Source organism: Rhopalosiphum padi, chromosome 1, assembly GCF_020882245.1.
Source record: "Rhopalosiphum padi isolate XX-2018 chromosome 1, ASM2088224v1, whole genome shotgun sequence".
Classification (NCBI taxonomy): domain Eukaryota; kingdom Metazoa; phylum Arthropoda; class Insecta; order Hemiptera; family Aphididae; genus Rhopalosiphum; species Rhopalosiphum padi.
This window is the reverse complement of record NC_083597.1, coordinates 77,410,028-77,428,086: the sequence shown is the minus strand read 5'-3', so window position 1 is coordinate 77,428,086 and position 18,059 is coordinate 77,410,028. Positions and strand designations below refer to the sequence as shown.

The 18,059-nt window shown below is 24.8% G+C and overlaps 1 protein-coding gene across 2 annotated transcripts in view; it reads right to left on the bottom strand.

Annotated features, from left to right (window-relative positions):
• The window catches only part of LOC132929345 (somatostatin receptor type 5-like), a 194,703-nt gene extending 189,260 nt beyond the window's left edge, over positions 1 to 5,443 (bottom strand). For both annotated transcript variants that reach the window (XM_060994669.1, XM_060994653.1), the window contains exon 1: positions 5,137 to 5,443. The gene's annotated coding sequence lies outside the window, so the exon portion shown is untranslated. The remainder of the gene's footprint in view (positions 1 to 5,136) is intronic.
• Between the last annotated feature and the right edge of the window lie 12,616 nt (positions 5,444 to 18,059).

Genomic DNA, 18,059 nt, shown 5'->3' with positions numbered 1-18,059 from the left:
TTTAGTTTAGAATTTAAAAAGAGAATATTTATTAAGTAACTGTATCATAACTAGTTATAAAATCACATAGTTGACTAACTTAACTATAATAGAGATTATTAGACGGTAGAGAGAATACGATTCGGAAGTTACTTTGTCTTAAAGTACTATACGTGTTATATATATATAATAGAAAACCCTTTATCGTACCTAATATCAAAGCGTTTTTTAAGTTTAACTACTTGTGGCCATGTGGTTGAAACATTATATTTTAAAATATCTTCACTGCTTAGCTCAATATAAATACTTTATGCCCTTAATCAATAACAATAGTATGATATTATCATTTAAATAAATTAATTAATTAATTAACAACATAATATGATAAAAAGGTTAAAAAATACAACGATTAGCTTATTAAATTAGTATAATAACAAACAATTATTTTAATATAATGCGTGGCTATAATATGCTCGAAAAACAATTATATTAAAAATGAAATTGTAACACAATTTCTAAAAAGCTATATATTATGCAATATATAATATTATGTACATAGTCAACTCAACTAAATGTTTTATGAATACAATTTACAGCTAAACTATGTAAATTTATTTAAGGTATACAACTACTTATACGCTGCACTGCACAATTGGAATCCTTATATTTATTAATGCAAAAAAATCCGGTTTACATCATTTATTGATTCCTGTCGTGGGGTGCACGATTCCACATTATTTTTCCGTGCAATTTGTTAACTCGTACACGCAATCTGTAAACTATTATAGACTATTTCGTATACAAAATATAAGTTTACTACCATAAACAGAAACTGAACCGAACAGATATTTAAACAATTTGCAGAATATGCCATGTGTTGACAACGTTTTATGAGACAACGTCAATTTCACTGAAATTCTATTCTTGACTAGAATATTTTGCATATACGGCACACGAATATAAATGATATTGCTTAATGCAATACATTTATATATGTGTAACACAAGGATGGATATTTGCTTACAGACATTATATACCGAAGATTTCAATAATCCATTATCATAAACATTATGGTTTTACTGTTTAAAACAATATTATTTAAATCTCATACAACCGATGTGTTTAGCTTCATCTATTATAATGACAAAATGCATCTTTAGTTATAATTTGTGTCAATAGATAATTAATATTTAATTATAACTATTAAAATGCAATATAAAATTAAACTATTTGGTACACGAAACTAAGAATATATGATTTATAGACATTGAATATTTTACGCGATGACATCCAAAGAATGTTTATACTAAAACGTTTATATTAACTTGTAATATTTGAAACGGGCGTGGGTAATAATGATTATGAATGGCATTACATAATTGATTCATTTTATTTACATTGTTTGAAATGTTGTAAGATGGTTTGGTAGAGTTATTTGTATAAAGATGAAAAATAAAAGTGATTTCTATAAATTTATTTCTAATATCAATTCTGTAACGGTAACATATACATACGGGAAATATTCAACAATCACTACAGAATTAAAAAAAAAACAATAAATAATTAAGATGCATTTAGAATATACTTAAATATTAGTTATTTATTTTTCGATTAGCCAATATATGATTATTTTAATAATTCTTGTTAAAAAAATTACATAAATTTCGTACTATAAATTATTAAAATACTATTCGACATATTAAAGACTGAAGCATTTCATCGATCCATTTTGAACCTCAAATGAAACATTTAAAACAGAACTCACATGAAAATAAATTGTTGAAAATAATAAAACATGAGTTATTCCAAAATATTTTGAAAAATCAGTGTAATTTTTATATGGTAAATTGGTAATACATTATTGTCGATAAAAAATCTTATAAGTAATAAATGATAATTGAAACACTTTTTAATTTTATTTTTCAATAATTTTTTCTCAAAAATTAGTTTCTATTCTCGAATAAACTTTTTTTTCAAATAATAATATAGTATAGGTACTATCAAAATGTTTTTCAACAGAGATTCATATTAAATGTATTTGATATAAAATATTTAAATTCTATAGTTAAGTATAACCTCAGTAATCTATAAAAGATTTTTAATAAAAATAAAATAGAATAATGTCATACTGAGTTTAATAATACGTATTGCATCCTTAAAAATAAATTAATATATTTTAAAATAATACTTAAGTAAAATTTGTATATTAAAATAGTTCAATTTTGAATAAAAATAAATGAAATGAAAACAACAGTTTCCTTTCAAAATTATAATTTATCCTTAACGTTATTGGTCTTTAAAAAATTATCATTGTAATCTTGCACACTAGACTGATATTTAAAATTATTTTATGTTAAAAGTATAAACAATTTCACATTATATCACGCTTTTGTTTGAAGTTCCCCTTTTTAATTATAGGTGCACCAGACAAATTTAACGGTATTTTTTTTTATAAATGAATTTAATTTAAAGTTGGGCTCGTTGAATGTTATATATAGTAGCATTATAGATGTCCTCCTCTTTTCAATAAAAAAAAATAAAACAATCTAAATCGGTCCGATAAACAAAAAAAAAAAAAAGTAACGGACGGACCACTAAAGTATTTGTCTATTTGACATTTGGCAGCTGTCATTTAACGGAATTCTAACTTAGTAGTACAATAATTAGATAATACGAATAAAAGTATGTATGTAAATACAAATTAAACTTTGTTTATTTCATTAATCAGACTTTTTTCGTTTTAATTTATCAATATTAAAATTTAAAATTTAATAAAATTTACTTTTCAACTTCAAAAGTACTTTTTAACGGTGTAATAAATAACAATAATAATATTATTAATAATTATAGTTGTGTTAACATAATTTATAGTATCTATACATATAATAATATGTGTATTAAACGTGTATATGTTTTACTAAGTACTTCAAATAATTATTTAATATTGATTTCTAAAATAATTTTTTAAAGTAGTTATTTTAAACATAAATTACATTTATAGATTCATAGTTTTAAATTCACTAATTTATTTATAATTACAATTTTAATTAAAACAAAATGTAGAATTGCAGTCACAAATTAAATAAAAACGTGATTTATTCCTCAATTAAATTTCTGAAATATATATTATTTTTTTTTATTATTTTATCGTAAAAAGCAATTATACAGTGGTACATCTTATGTTCTATGCTTGTTTTTTTATAAATAAAAGTAACAATATAATATATATATAATGGATCGGCGATTGAATTGAAATTGATTTTACACTTACCCCAAATTAATTTAGTTGCCTCTGATTAAAAAATTGTATTTAATATAAAAATATATAAATATTTGTATTCATTTTTCAAAAATTTATTCGCATAATTATTAGAGTTTAAATTGTTATTAAATTATATCACATTATATATATAGTAACACTACCATAGTATTATTAATTTTTGAATAAATAAAATAATTTCAGATATAGGTAGGTATTTAAATATTGAATATTTTTATTATTTTTCGATATTAAGTATAATAATCTATTATTTTAAAGCTTATTACGTGGATCGTTTATTTATAAATAATATTCGTAAAACAGTGTAAAAATGAAATTATATAAAAAAAATATACGTAGGTATAATATTGAAGCGTATTGTGTATAATAAAGAAACACTATACGATTAAAAAATTAAACCCAGATTAATCAATGTGTACAATAAATATGAATAATATACCTAATAGTAATACCTACCTACCTATATAAATACGCACGTATCATCAATAAAATATTAATATTTTGTATTGACATTCGGTTAAAATTCCCTGTCAACTGTATTATATTATATTTTGTATATTAAGAGCGATGGCGCCAAGTGGCAGCTTATCTGTATCGCAGGCAGCGGATGGGTTTAATGATTTTATTTTATTGGCGACGATAATAATAATTGAAGCGGCTTTTGTACCGGGCCGAAAACGTTTTGTTTTTCGGCATTATCAGAACGGTTTGCGTGGTATTATATATTCATATTTATTTTTATATTGAATGTTGATTTTAACAGCACAACACAGAATACAATATGTGTAGGAGTTGGAGCGAAAAATTGGGTTCATGATTTGCAATGCGCATGATATTATAATGCCGGATAATATAGGGAAAATGTAAACATAGTTTTCGAGAGAAATAAGGACGAGGAACCGGAACAAGTGAGCGAGTCCAGTGATATGGTACTTTGAAAGTAATGGGGACTGTGTAAGAGTTGGAGATTAGATATTAACAGTTAGGACGTTGGATAAAAGTACAAGATTAGAGATTCAGGTCTGCGTCAGCAACAGATTTAGAAAACATTGAAAGAGGATTACAATCATATGTGAGAGACAGGGATATACAGTCTAGACACAATCGCACGTAGTAAGCGTTTTTGGAGTCTTTCAACCTCTGCACAGACAATGAGGTACACGGATAACGTCTATCATAATATTATAACGATTGGATCGACGAAATCCGCACAGTAAAATATGATACCGAGCGCGATTAGTCAGTTGTACAACTAACCGGTATCTAAACGATAAATTATGATATATGATAATGTTCTTAAGTGATACACGCGCAGATTACTGTTATACGTATAATATGTGAGTTGTTGAAACGATGCTAATCGATCCAGTGCAAAAAAATGATATTATATACATTTATATCGATACAATGTTATAGTAAATTGTTTCCAATCCGCATAATGAACTGTATTAAATTAAAATCAGGGAAAAATTTTACGGATATTTGCCTTTGTCTTATATTTTAGAGGCCCCTAACCCCCCAAAAAACATACGAGTATAAGATTACTTTTGTTCAGAAAAATTAAATGATTGAATCATCTAGAAAAACATTTTTAAATGTTATCAAATTATGCTCGGTTTTTTTTTCTCCAAGTTCCAAAAATCAAAATCTGACACTGGTTTTCAATATGTTCGTTTCATCAAAACGTGCGCAGAACGCAAAATAAATAAATAAAATGTATAGCTAGTTGATAAAATACAATGAATTATTATAAGATATGAAAAAATGTAGGTATTGATCGTGTGAATTCGCCATCGAAAAATAATAACAACACCTAATAATATGATAAACTATATTGTTGTAAACAGTATAATATTAATATAGTATAATGAGATTACCTGATTTCAAATGGCAGACACTACCAGCGTCGGGTGTGAATAATGATATCGATAATAATTTAAAATTAAATTAAAATAAAAAACAATAATACTACGGCGGTGGGTGCGATAATAAGGGAAGATAAAATCGTCGACAGACGATGTCGTACGAATTTACGAAAAAACGTGTGCCAGCGAAACGGCGTAAGGAATCGGTGGGACCGACACCAGAAGACGGTGGTACGCGTTCGCGGCAACGGCGTTACTGAACCGACGGCGGTGGCGGAACGGCGTTTTTCTTCGTGCGGGGAACGACCGGAAACTATAATATACGTGTGGCGGCTACCGCCGTCGCGCCAGATATACGCAAGCGCTGGGACACGACGCGTGTACAACTGCGGAGGACAGGTATTATATCTGCGTAATGATAATAATAATATGTGTTGGACAACGTTTCTGTTTTTACAAAAAAAAAAAAAATAATAATAATAATAAATCCGTTGCTCTTCTCTCGGACGCAGTGTCACAACAATCGAGCATCTCTGTATAATATAATATATATTATGTAATTTGCCAAATACGGTACATACGCGCATTGTTATGCTGAAATTTATTAATATTTTACAGAAATAAAATGACTTATAAATAGATAAAGAGTCTCTAACGTGCATGCTCAGTGTGCTCATCCGTGTTTTCTTTTAATTAATTGATGAATGTATTCGAATTGTAATAATTATAATGTTGAAATAGTGGTGCTTAAAGGACCATGTTTTCGATTAATTATATTTTCGTAATATTTGGAGAATATAATATAATATCCTTTGCAGATGACACAAAATTATTTTTTTCGTATAAAAAACAACATTTTTTTGCTGCAAATTGTTAAGCTGTGACTTTTTCAAAATGTTGATGGATCTAAATCTAAATCTAAACGAGTAATTTTAGAGTTATTTCACTTTTCGTAGTGTTATGTTCCAGTTATGGAGAGGTTATGATCATTTTAAAATTGTAGTATTATAAATATTAAATATTATAATAAACAAAACTCATTAACATTTTATAAATATTTTGTAAATATTATTGTTCGAATAATAACAATAATAATATCAAATTTAATATAACATCGATGTTATATATTTAAATCCACTTTTAAGTACTAAGTATCCTTTATGTACAAATTTTAATAATGATATTACTATATTACATTACATTTTGATTTATATGCATACAATATTTCAAAAACCATTTTCCGCATAAATTACCTACATTCGAAAAGGTTAGTTTTTATTTGAAAAAATTAGTTTGTATCCCCAGAGGATAATTCCTTATAGTTATATAGCAAGAAAAATCTAAATAATTGAAAATATGTCCTTTAAAAGTACTTAAAAATTCCAAAAATATGCATTTGAATAAAGAAAATTATTATTACCAAAGATAAAAATGAATTTAAACATTGTTGGTAAATCGACCTGTGTAACAAAACAAAAAAATCAATGATTATGATTATTAATAATTATTCGATTATGAAACCTTTATATTATTATACTAATAATTAATATATTACACATTACAAATAAAACTATGAACTAACGCAAACTACAGACGTGGTATGGTTATTCATTTTAAGATTTCTAATGAAAATTTATGATTTTCTAAATTGAAATATTCGTAGAAACACTAGAAACAAACATAATTTTTGAAAAATTGAGTATTGTTTACAGATTTAACGCCATTATGAACAATTTTGATGTGCGCCCTTTTAACTTTGCTAATCGTCGCCGACCACACACATTATGAACATAATATTATAAACTATTATAAAGACATAACTCATATTATATTATATAGATAAGCGAAATTATATGATTTTTTTTATTTACAGAAATGAGAAATAAGTTAGGTACCGTTTTTTATCGAATGGAAAGTAACATGCTCTCACTAAAGCCTCGGGGTATAAGCGTTATTATACATAGATCCGTTAATATTAAACGTGAAATAATGTCAGTTTTGAACTAGATTCCTTGAATTATATATAAGAATATTTAACAATATAATATTATGCATTCTAGTTATTTGTACAACTACTATATATTACGGATGGTTCATTTTGACGTTTTGAAGTGATGCATATAGTTCACGCCCTTCACGGCTCGGGAGAATCTATTCAATTTTTAACAAACTATTTTTAAATTAAATAACCAGTGATCTAAATTTTTATTTGAATAACACGAATGGGGGCACAAAACGATTTGTTGATCATGACAAGAATGATTAGCCTCTTAATAATTTTGTCCTAATGTATTAATAGTTTATAACAAAATATAATTTTTTTTAATTAATTTTATGGTGCGGTCACAATTATAAATTAATTTTACCAACTAGTATAAAATATAACGGCTTGAGTATTATTATGTATGCGATAGACTGATGGAGTACCTACACTGCGGATTATTATTTTTGGCATTACACGAATAGGACATATATTATATAATATATATAAAAAATATATATTTTCGTATACTTCATATAAATAAAACAAAAAACTCGTTTAATAACTGTTGCTTAACAGACCAAAATTCAACCACAACATTTATTATTTTCGTGGTATGTATAGGTATATACAACCAACAATAATAATCGCCATTTGACTCGAAAATAGTATTTGGATTAATATTTACAGTGAGAGGTAATACAATTTACATAAACCATCAATTCATTTTTGACATTTTATATTTATTATTTTATTTTTTCAATCAAATATTTAATTTCATTTGACCAAAAGCCCCGCATTAAAAAAACGCGAATGAGTAATAAATAAAATGCTAAATAAACCATTACTATATTTTTATTGACGTAAAATTTAAAAGTCCTGTCAATTTTAGATTTTTCAAAATAAGAAACACATTAATGTATTAAATAATTGTGCAATAGCGGTAATTGTGGTTCGTTGATTTAATAAAACTTTTATTTTTCTTAATAATTATATGTGATATTATAATACGATAATATATTATAATATGTTTAAAAAACGAAAATCCCTGTCTAGATACAGAGCCATGTCACTCGTCTACCTCAACTGATTCAAGCAAGAGATAATACGTTTTTTGGATGTATTAAATTCAAATTAAATGCTAAATAAAACAATTCAAAAACTCAATTTTTAATTATAATTGTGTATTGATAAAAATCACTTACAACTAAAAACTTTCTTCTGAAATTGTTATATATATATATATATATTAAGACGGTGCAATTGCGTGTGATACAAAATAAAGTGAACGTGATACTTGTTAATTAGATTCCATTGCATTTCTTCTCTTATTATAATTAAATTCGATAGTTATTATTAAATGTCAGTATTAATAATAATTTACAAATACTTCTGTATTATGCCAAATATAATATAATATGTCTATATTCGACACCGATATCGTTTTCTTTTGTTTTAGTAAATACAATACATGATGACCACTATTATTCAACATATTCGCTATTGCTGTATTAGTATTACGTAACGCCCCTTTTGATATTTTCCGGTTAAACGACATATAAGTATGTGTATAATACATTAAAGATTCCTTAAAAAAAAACCAGCCAACATCAGTTTGTGCAGAAATGTCCGGAACAAAAACCGGATATAATAAATATACAGTATACATACGCGCGCGTATAATATATTGTATATTATATATATATATACCAACATAATCATCATCCGAGGCGACATCATAATATTATATATATTGTTCGTAATATTTAACCCTGAGAAATATAACATAATAGCGGCTGACGTTTGGAATGAAAACCGTATCAATATAAGTATTTCGGTTTAAATTCTATTTTCGTCTGCTTTTCCGTCATGAAGATTGTGCGACGCCGATCGTTACTATAGAAAAATAATCGGTCTTTAAAATACGCGATCGGATAGTGCGATATTATTAATGATACAATTATTTCAACGGTAACATATATATATATATGGAAACAATGCGATAATGCATTAATACCGGTCTGTTTCTATATGTAATAGGTGTTCTATATCTGCCTATACGGAAACGACGTGACTCTAATTTTTCCATCGCTCTTTCGCCGAACGCCGTTCAGCGCCAGCCGCCCGCACCGCCATAGTAAATCGACACCGACTCGCCGGCGGCGGACCAGGGTTAAAAACATTTCCGGTGCCTAAATATATTATTATTTGCGGTTTTTGTCGAACGACCGCCGTTCGGCGAGGGGAGTTAATATAATGTTCGACGATATATTATTATTACTTCACTGTGTCGTCACAAGACATCACGACGACTTTTCGGATGCTTTCGGGAAATTTTTTCACTTACGCCGCACAATGCGTCGTCTTTCAGCGTTCGACATACTATATGGTACTGTCAACCAATATATTATTATTCATAGTAATAATATGCGATTGTCGTTATATTTTAGTAGTTTGGTTTTTTTTTCGGTCAGAAAACGTGGTTTTAAATTCCAATACAATATGGGTACGTTTTTAAGATACACAAGCCACGCAAATAATCTCTCCGATAACTTTTTCGATTAAGAAAGTAGAAAACGAATATCGCACTTTTTACATTTATTTAATACCTAAACACGGTTTTAGAGTCGAAGCGATGCATTATTAGTATGCTGTGAATATTTTTCCAGTTGTATATGTAATATAAATGTATAATGTAAACGAATAAATCATAAATATATAATAAAATATAATAAGTTATACAATATTTAATCATATTTAATCATATAATATCATGATGTATTCATCAACTATATTATTATTATTTTTTTTATGTTATTTATTTTTAAAATTATTATTAACTATAAATTGGTACTAAACTACCATGGTTGATGGTATTTTTTTTCATAACAAGAAAAAATTTAGAATAATTTCCTCATGTAATATAATGATACTAATAATGATATCTAATCTTATATTCCATTTATTTATTTAATTACTTTTTTGTCATATTTTGAATTACCTTCTAAATGAACATTTTCACAATCACTACAAAAATGTATTTTTTTTTCTTTTTATCAAACTATTCAAATTAAACATATTATATAACTGTAATAAAACTGTATTATTATACTTTAATATTCCGTTACATTAGTTAAATAAAAATTATATTCATTCAAATTTAAAACGATTTAATATCAATATGTACCTACGTAGTAAATAAGTATATTAGTATACTCGTACACGAGCAGTGTAACACTCATGAAGTTATATACACATTTTTTTTTTTAATTATTACTTCTAAAAATAATGATTTTTTTCGACTACTTAAATTTTGTGGACACACAGTTTCTAGGAACATAAATATTAATAAATGATCTTTCAAGAACCATAATAAAATCAAAACTCTAATAAAAATTAGAATGTAAACACCTACCTATACAAACAAAATTAATGGAATGAAATGTACGAGTTTTTTTGGTTTTACAGATTAAAAAATATAATATATGCTAATGCGCTGTTATGATAGAAAATACCTAGCACTCTTATGTAAAAAAAGAACATTATTTTTACAGCTGTTTACGGCTGTACGAATAGATTTTTTGGCAAAGAAATGCATGACATAAATCTAATCTGACAAACGATGAGTTTGGCACGAACTTAGAAAGAACCAGGTTAAAGTCGTATGTTTTTTTACTATAAATTTGTTAACAATTAAAATATGATTGAAATATATTTTACATTATAATATTTTCACAAAAAGTAAATATAATAATGTTTTCACAGTAAGTTAAAAAACGTAAGAATGATCCACAAGAATTAAAAATTAGTCCAAAAAATAACATTTATCAGAAAAGTCAGAAAATGTACATACCGGTAAAATGGTGAAATGGAGCTCAGAATTCGGGTGATATGCAGTTGTGGAGTAATGTTTGTAATTCGGGGTACGACCGGTAGACAGGAATACAGGATGACACTATGAAGATTTTAGAAACCGTATTAAATCTTAGGTCTCGCGTAGTTTCGATTACAAGCGTGTGGTTCGTTGTTGCATGCAAAGCGTTCGATATGCTATTCCGTTATTTTTATTATTATTATCAGCACATCTATTTTTTCTATCTACAAAAATGTAATATTATAATAGTAATTTTTGTATTTTTTCTTAATAAAACTTGTGGATTAATTATTGTTAGTGTTTTTTATGAACTACACAAAATAACGTGTATTTGTATTCAACATTTTATAATAATGCACTGCGTGTAAAAAAACTCAGACACATGCGACCGATTTGTAATATTATTTTTCTTGTTAATCTTTTTGTTGTTTAATCATTATGATACGTAGCGTGCTTTTTGGAAATATAATAGATTCGTTTTAGTCGACCAACCGTGCGTTGTATTTTTTAACACAATATTTTTATTTTTTAAGTTACTATACATAACCATGATAATATGCTCAAATGAATGTGTTGCAGTGCGAATAGCAACAAAAAATATTTCTTAAATAGTTTTAATGGTGATTTGTTATACAAATCGTTTTGCATGTTTTACGTATATAGACGCAGCGTGGAACCTTGTTCAAGATAAGAAATTTTATTTTTTAAAACTCAACAATATATAATTTAATATGTATATACGTATCCAACAAATGACTAAATTTATACATATATAGTATTCGACATACTACGTGTAATATGGAATTCAAAAGTATGCAGTGACAACACTTCTATATTATTTCTATTTTATTTTTATATAAATATTATTACATATATAGGTTTATGTATGAATAAGTATTTGATATATCCCAAACGCGTGAGTGGACTTACATTCGTTGATTTTTGATTGCTGTTTAAAAGTTATACGAATAATCAAAATCATTATAAAATGTATAAATGTATACTATTACTTATCTTTTAATAATACTCCATTGTCATCGATAAGAGGTTACCCTCGGTGGTGAGATGATCCATTTAACTATAATGTTATATACATTTACTTAATGATAATTTTAATTTTTTGGTAAAATATTTATTACTATTATTAATCCTTGTGCATGCTATATAATAACTATAGGTACGTATGTTGAAGTATAGTCCCGTTTTATTGCTTGTCCGTTGCTAGCAAACCATCGGTAAAGTTAAATATATTATAGTTTCTTTTTATTTCAGTATATTATGTTATATATAGTACTATTATGTAACTAAGTATCTTTTCTAATTATTAACATCAAACCCTTTGATATTTCTTGTTTAGTTTATATATATATATATACTGTATTACTATTAAGATAAATAATACGTTTTAAAAAAGGTATCATAGGTATTATGATGATTTAATATTAACTTAAGTTCTATTACTTTATTTTTATAACTATTAGAATATAATATCAAGTAAATGTCTCAAAAAGATTTTATTTCTTTATATTCATAAGTCACCGTTCATAAGTTGTAACACCTTAAAGATTTAAATACTAATTTAAATATAATATCTAACCACTCTTCTGCTACGAATCTGAACTGAATGTTTTCATAATTACTTCCAATTTATTAAAGTCTTAGGTTTTTAATTTTTCTTTTACATATTTGATAAATGTGAGTTGTTTATATTGATCCCAATAATACCTGTGATTTATTTTGGTTGTTTATAATTCCAGAAAATTGGATTCTTGTTGTATACATAATCTTTTAAGTGTGAGAATAAAGTTGTCGGGTTAAATCTATTTAACTCTGAACAATATTATGGGGAAAAACCAAAAAGTATCCGTGGATCATTTTGAAATTTTCAAAAATAAACATTATATTAAAAGAGACTTAAATTCAATAAAAGGAATTAATTGAAGATAAAAGAATACAAAAATAGTGATACATTTTATCCTATCTAACTTAGAAATGTTCAAAAGGTAAGTAGGTAATAATTACATTTTTGTTTTTACATAAATTATAATATAGGAGGACAAACATTATCCTAAATTGTAAGGAATGTAATACAAGTATTATTCACTGATGCATTTTAACAGAAAACTTATACATAATAATATTATACTTCATTTTCTAAGAAATAAAATTGCACATGAACATTTCTACTCTTGAAATTCGTTTTAAAATATTATATCATTTTGAAAGAGGATTATATTCTTATACAGTTTATATTTTAATCTTATATTAATTGAATGAGTTAATAATATAATATAATTAAGGTACACAAATTTAAATATATAAAAGAAATCAATATAATTTAATTAGTCATATTCTTTTTATTTTTGTTATTAGACAGTTTATTTCATTAGCATATTTCTATATAATAAATTAAAAAGTTTTAATTTTTTTCAATAAATTATATTTTAGTTTGTTTGCATTATTTATGAGCAATGGTATTTTTTTAAACTTAAATACTATAAATTATAATATGATAAAGTAACTTTTTATACAATGTAGATTTAGTAAGAATGACATTAGTTTGGTATTTATAATTTAATTATTATCGTTTAATTCTAATATCTGATTAAAAACTGAAATAAACTGAAATCTATACTAACAACTAATATTATATTCAATAATATACACACGATTTTTTCAGAGGAGTTAATAATAATTTCTCAAAAATATTGTAGAAATATATTTTTATGTAGTAAAAAATGTCAGAGGGAGGGGGTTATCTCTTAACTTCCAATCACTTATTCTTATGTATGACACTGTATATATTTTTACTTTTTAGCAAATTATAATTAGTTATTTCATTGCAAATTTAGTAGGTAGTAATTATAGTAGTTACATAAACTGAGTAGAATATCTAATTTGATTTACTCTGTTACTCATTGAACACATCATAGTTTGTATAGTATTAATTAATTAGTTTTGATTCACATATAATAAAGCGTTTTCACATTCTTACAAATTAATAAAATTTAATTTAATATTGAAATGTAAGGTTGCTAAACAAAATATTCACCGACACTTAGTATACAATTAATGCAACGTAGTGATAGAGTTATAAAAAAATGAATACAAGACATTAAAAAATGAATAGATACAATGTTTAAAAAAAAATAGATTTTTAGTAAATGTATACAATATACATGCAGTATAGGCATTTGGTTATTTACATACATAATATTATGGAAATTGTTTGCATTAAAATAATGAATTATGATTATATGATACTATTGTTTTATCAAAAGATTATAAAATAATTCAGCAAAAGAGAAAAGTATACAATATGTGTAACGCGAACTTGGTTCTTGAATGCCTGCAAAAGAGTATACACGTCGTGTTAGATATTATCTATTGTTAGTACAATATTATAACACCAGTTCGCTTTATATTTATAGTTGAATCACTGTTTCTGATCTACAACTTTCACTAAAATTATTTAAAATCTTTAACAAGCCGAAGGCGATAAAACCAAACTAATACTTTTATCGTGTAACTATAGTTTTGGTTCTTGATGTAATTTTCATCATTATTATAGTTATTATAATAATATAGTTGTTGTTATAGTATGTATACTATCTAAATAACACATTATATCATAATTCATACTAAATAAATTATAATATATTAACTGCAAATAGGAAATTTAATATGTTATGACAGAAAACACAATTCTATGGTAAAAATAGAACTTAAGAAGATATTTTCAGCAGAATATTTACCAAGTAAACTTTAACAAATATTATCTTTTAATCTCGCTATCCCTCTATTTATATATTATATACATATATGAATTTGATTAAACTATACAAGCCATAAATACACTACACTAAATATAAAATTATAAAATTACCTTTAGTGATATTTCTCTATGAAAGTAAAATAAAAACAAATTATAAATTTTATAAAAATGTATTAATTCAATGAATATATAATTTATTGTTTGTATTAACACTTTTAATTTTCAAAAAGTAACAACTGAGTTTATTAAGGAAATAGAGCAATTTAACTAAATATCCTTTGAATGTGATATTTTTTATGTATAGAAAAACTAAATAAGACCAAATAAATAAAGTAGTAGAAGTAGTATAAGTCATTAAAAAATATTATTTCAATTCATTTTTACTTATCTGTTTGTGATTATAATTATAGCGGATACTCTATACCTATAATTTTAATTATTTTAATAATATAAATACATGTTATGTACTCTGATATTGCCATACAATTTGTAATTTTTATATATCGATAAGTTTTTCAATTGGTACCTAATAAATCATAATAGTGATAATGTTATATTGTTATAATTTAAATTAAATTAATTCAGGGAAAATTTATTTATTTAGCAAAATACCTTATTTTTGATAAAAATGAAAACATATTAAAAGTTCATAGCCAGAAGTTAAGAAACTAAATAAAAAATATAGTTGAAGAGTATACTACAAACGTATTAAATCGTATTATCGATTGTTAAAAATAAATCGTCACGGTGAGAGGACATAGTTGCATTGTGTTTTCAAGTTATAGCTTATGCGCACGAATTACATGAATAATATTTTAAGTAGGTATACCTACTTTTAATGTTCCAGTGGAAAAATTAGAGAATACTAAGAAATTGGTGAATACTATTAGTAGTGTAAATTTACTTAAACATAACTTACTATTAAAACTACTAATTAAGCATATACACATTGTTGTGTACTAAAAATTAGCCTTAGATGATGTAAAAATATAAAAATATTGCAAAAACGTGGAATTTAAAATAAAAAAATTTAAAAATAGAAACTAGTTCTATGATAATATTCTGAATGAATAAACGGAAAAAAAACTTCTATAAGCAGGAATACAAGTTATAATATTATTTTCGTATTCTTGCTACAGGCGTAAACTATTAAAGTATGTAAAATATTTAAAATACAATTTTTAAAATTTAAATAAATCATTTATTTGTTTTGCTTATTGTACAGCGTAGCTATCTCAAGTTCAAATCCTGCTCATATTTAACTATGACATTTTATTTTAAGCATTTTTTTTTCATTTTTTTGTGGGATTTTTAAATTCTTTGTACTTGTTTACTACGAATATTAAGTTTTTTTCGTAAATTATAAATACAAATTATACAATAGAAACCATTTGGTATTGTTAAGATTTTATGGTATTTATGTATGGAGTGGTAGAGGTAACATGAATTTAATGTCAGATTGAAAATCTTTTGATAATTAATTAGTTTAGGTAAATTTTGTAAACTAATTACTTTTTTCGGCGTTTATCAAACCGTACACTTACGAAAAAAAACCATGGCTCAAAACCCCAAACTTTTATGTATTATAACATAATACCCGCACGCCTTTCCTTAAATAACATTATTCAATTCTGGACACTTCTAGTTTTATTAATACCGCATATTTTTACCTGCAAATCATAATTTAAAACATAAGTATACCTTTATTTATTTATTTTTTGCATCGTTAAGTTTCTCTAAAATCACACAATTTAACCAAGTATTAAAAATTTGTTTTTAAAATTTTTAGTTAAAAATAGTTTAATAACTGTATATTCAGCTGATTATAAAATTTAGTTTTATTGAATTAGTAAATATAATAGTTTGCCTATTTATGTATTTATCACTTAGTAAAATAATTAAATTTATATAATAATTAACAAACATTACACGTGCAATAATAATTATTAATAATTTTAATTGTATTAGAGTAGGTACATTTAAAAACAATGTAATTTATGGCTATAATGTTGGTAACATAGTTTTCAAAAAATATTTATTGGTAATCATAAATAATATAATGTATAGGTACTATATTTTAATTTTAAATTGTCAATCAAACGTTTTAAAAATAAAGTATTAAAAAAAAAACGAAAATTTGACTGATGTAAAAGGCGAGATTTTGAATAACGCCCACATTTTACACTTTACGCAATGATTTATACACTATATAATTACGTTTAATTAATTTTCAGTATATTTGTTACTATATTATTTTATTAATGTTTCGAAAGACGTAAGGAATAAATACTAATACAATTCCATCTATGTATGAAAATAGTTTAAGGTTTTTACTTTTGGCTATAATTAACATTTCGACTTTGATTTATGTCAAAATGTGACGTGTATACGTTCAAATCATCTAAATTAAATCGAATATAATTAAAATATTATTGTATATTTTATATTTTAATTGTATATTATACTAATAGTATGAACAATTGTCGAAAAATATAAAGATTCATTTTTGCGATAAACTCCAAATCATATTAAACACGTGAGTATACGACCTATTCGTATAAATGATGGACAAAAAAAAATCTTGGAACGCAAAAAGCTATACACTGCACAAAACATATTATTTTAAATCAGTTGTCGAAATGGTTGTTCAAATTATTTACAGTTCTCTACGTTTAATAAAAAAAAAATAATAATAATAATACTTGTGGAAATAAACAATTCATTAGCACATCAGCACGCATTGAAATGTAAAAAAACCGAATGACCATACAGATGTACCTAAATATATTCATACATAACATACACACACACATATGTTACATACAACATACAATATAGGTGAAATAAAAGTCATACAATATAATATAACATGTGTATGTGCTGTTAAATTTGAAAAACAAAAAAATTAATTTATCATGCTGAAATACAAATTATTATTTTCGTTACAAATAATACTATAAGTATTGGAACAAAAAAAAAAGCTTTTATAATAACTATGTACTAATAATTCTATAGTATAAAATGTTTTTTTTTTTTTTTTTTAATAGTGAAGTTATGAAATCACATTAGTAGATCATATGACACGGTTTGTGATACAATACATGTCAATATATTTATATATTTTACTTATATTTTTTTATATACACTAACAGTAAAATGTCATAATTTAGATGTGTAAACAGTGCATTTTTTTTTACTCTAATATTTTATTTTATTGTATTTTGTTTTTTAAATAGTTGAACTATTTTTTATATTGAATATTTTAAATATTTAATATTGTATGTTATTAAAGTTTAGTTTAAATA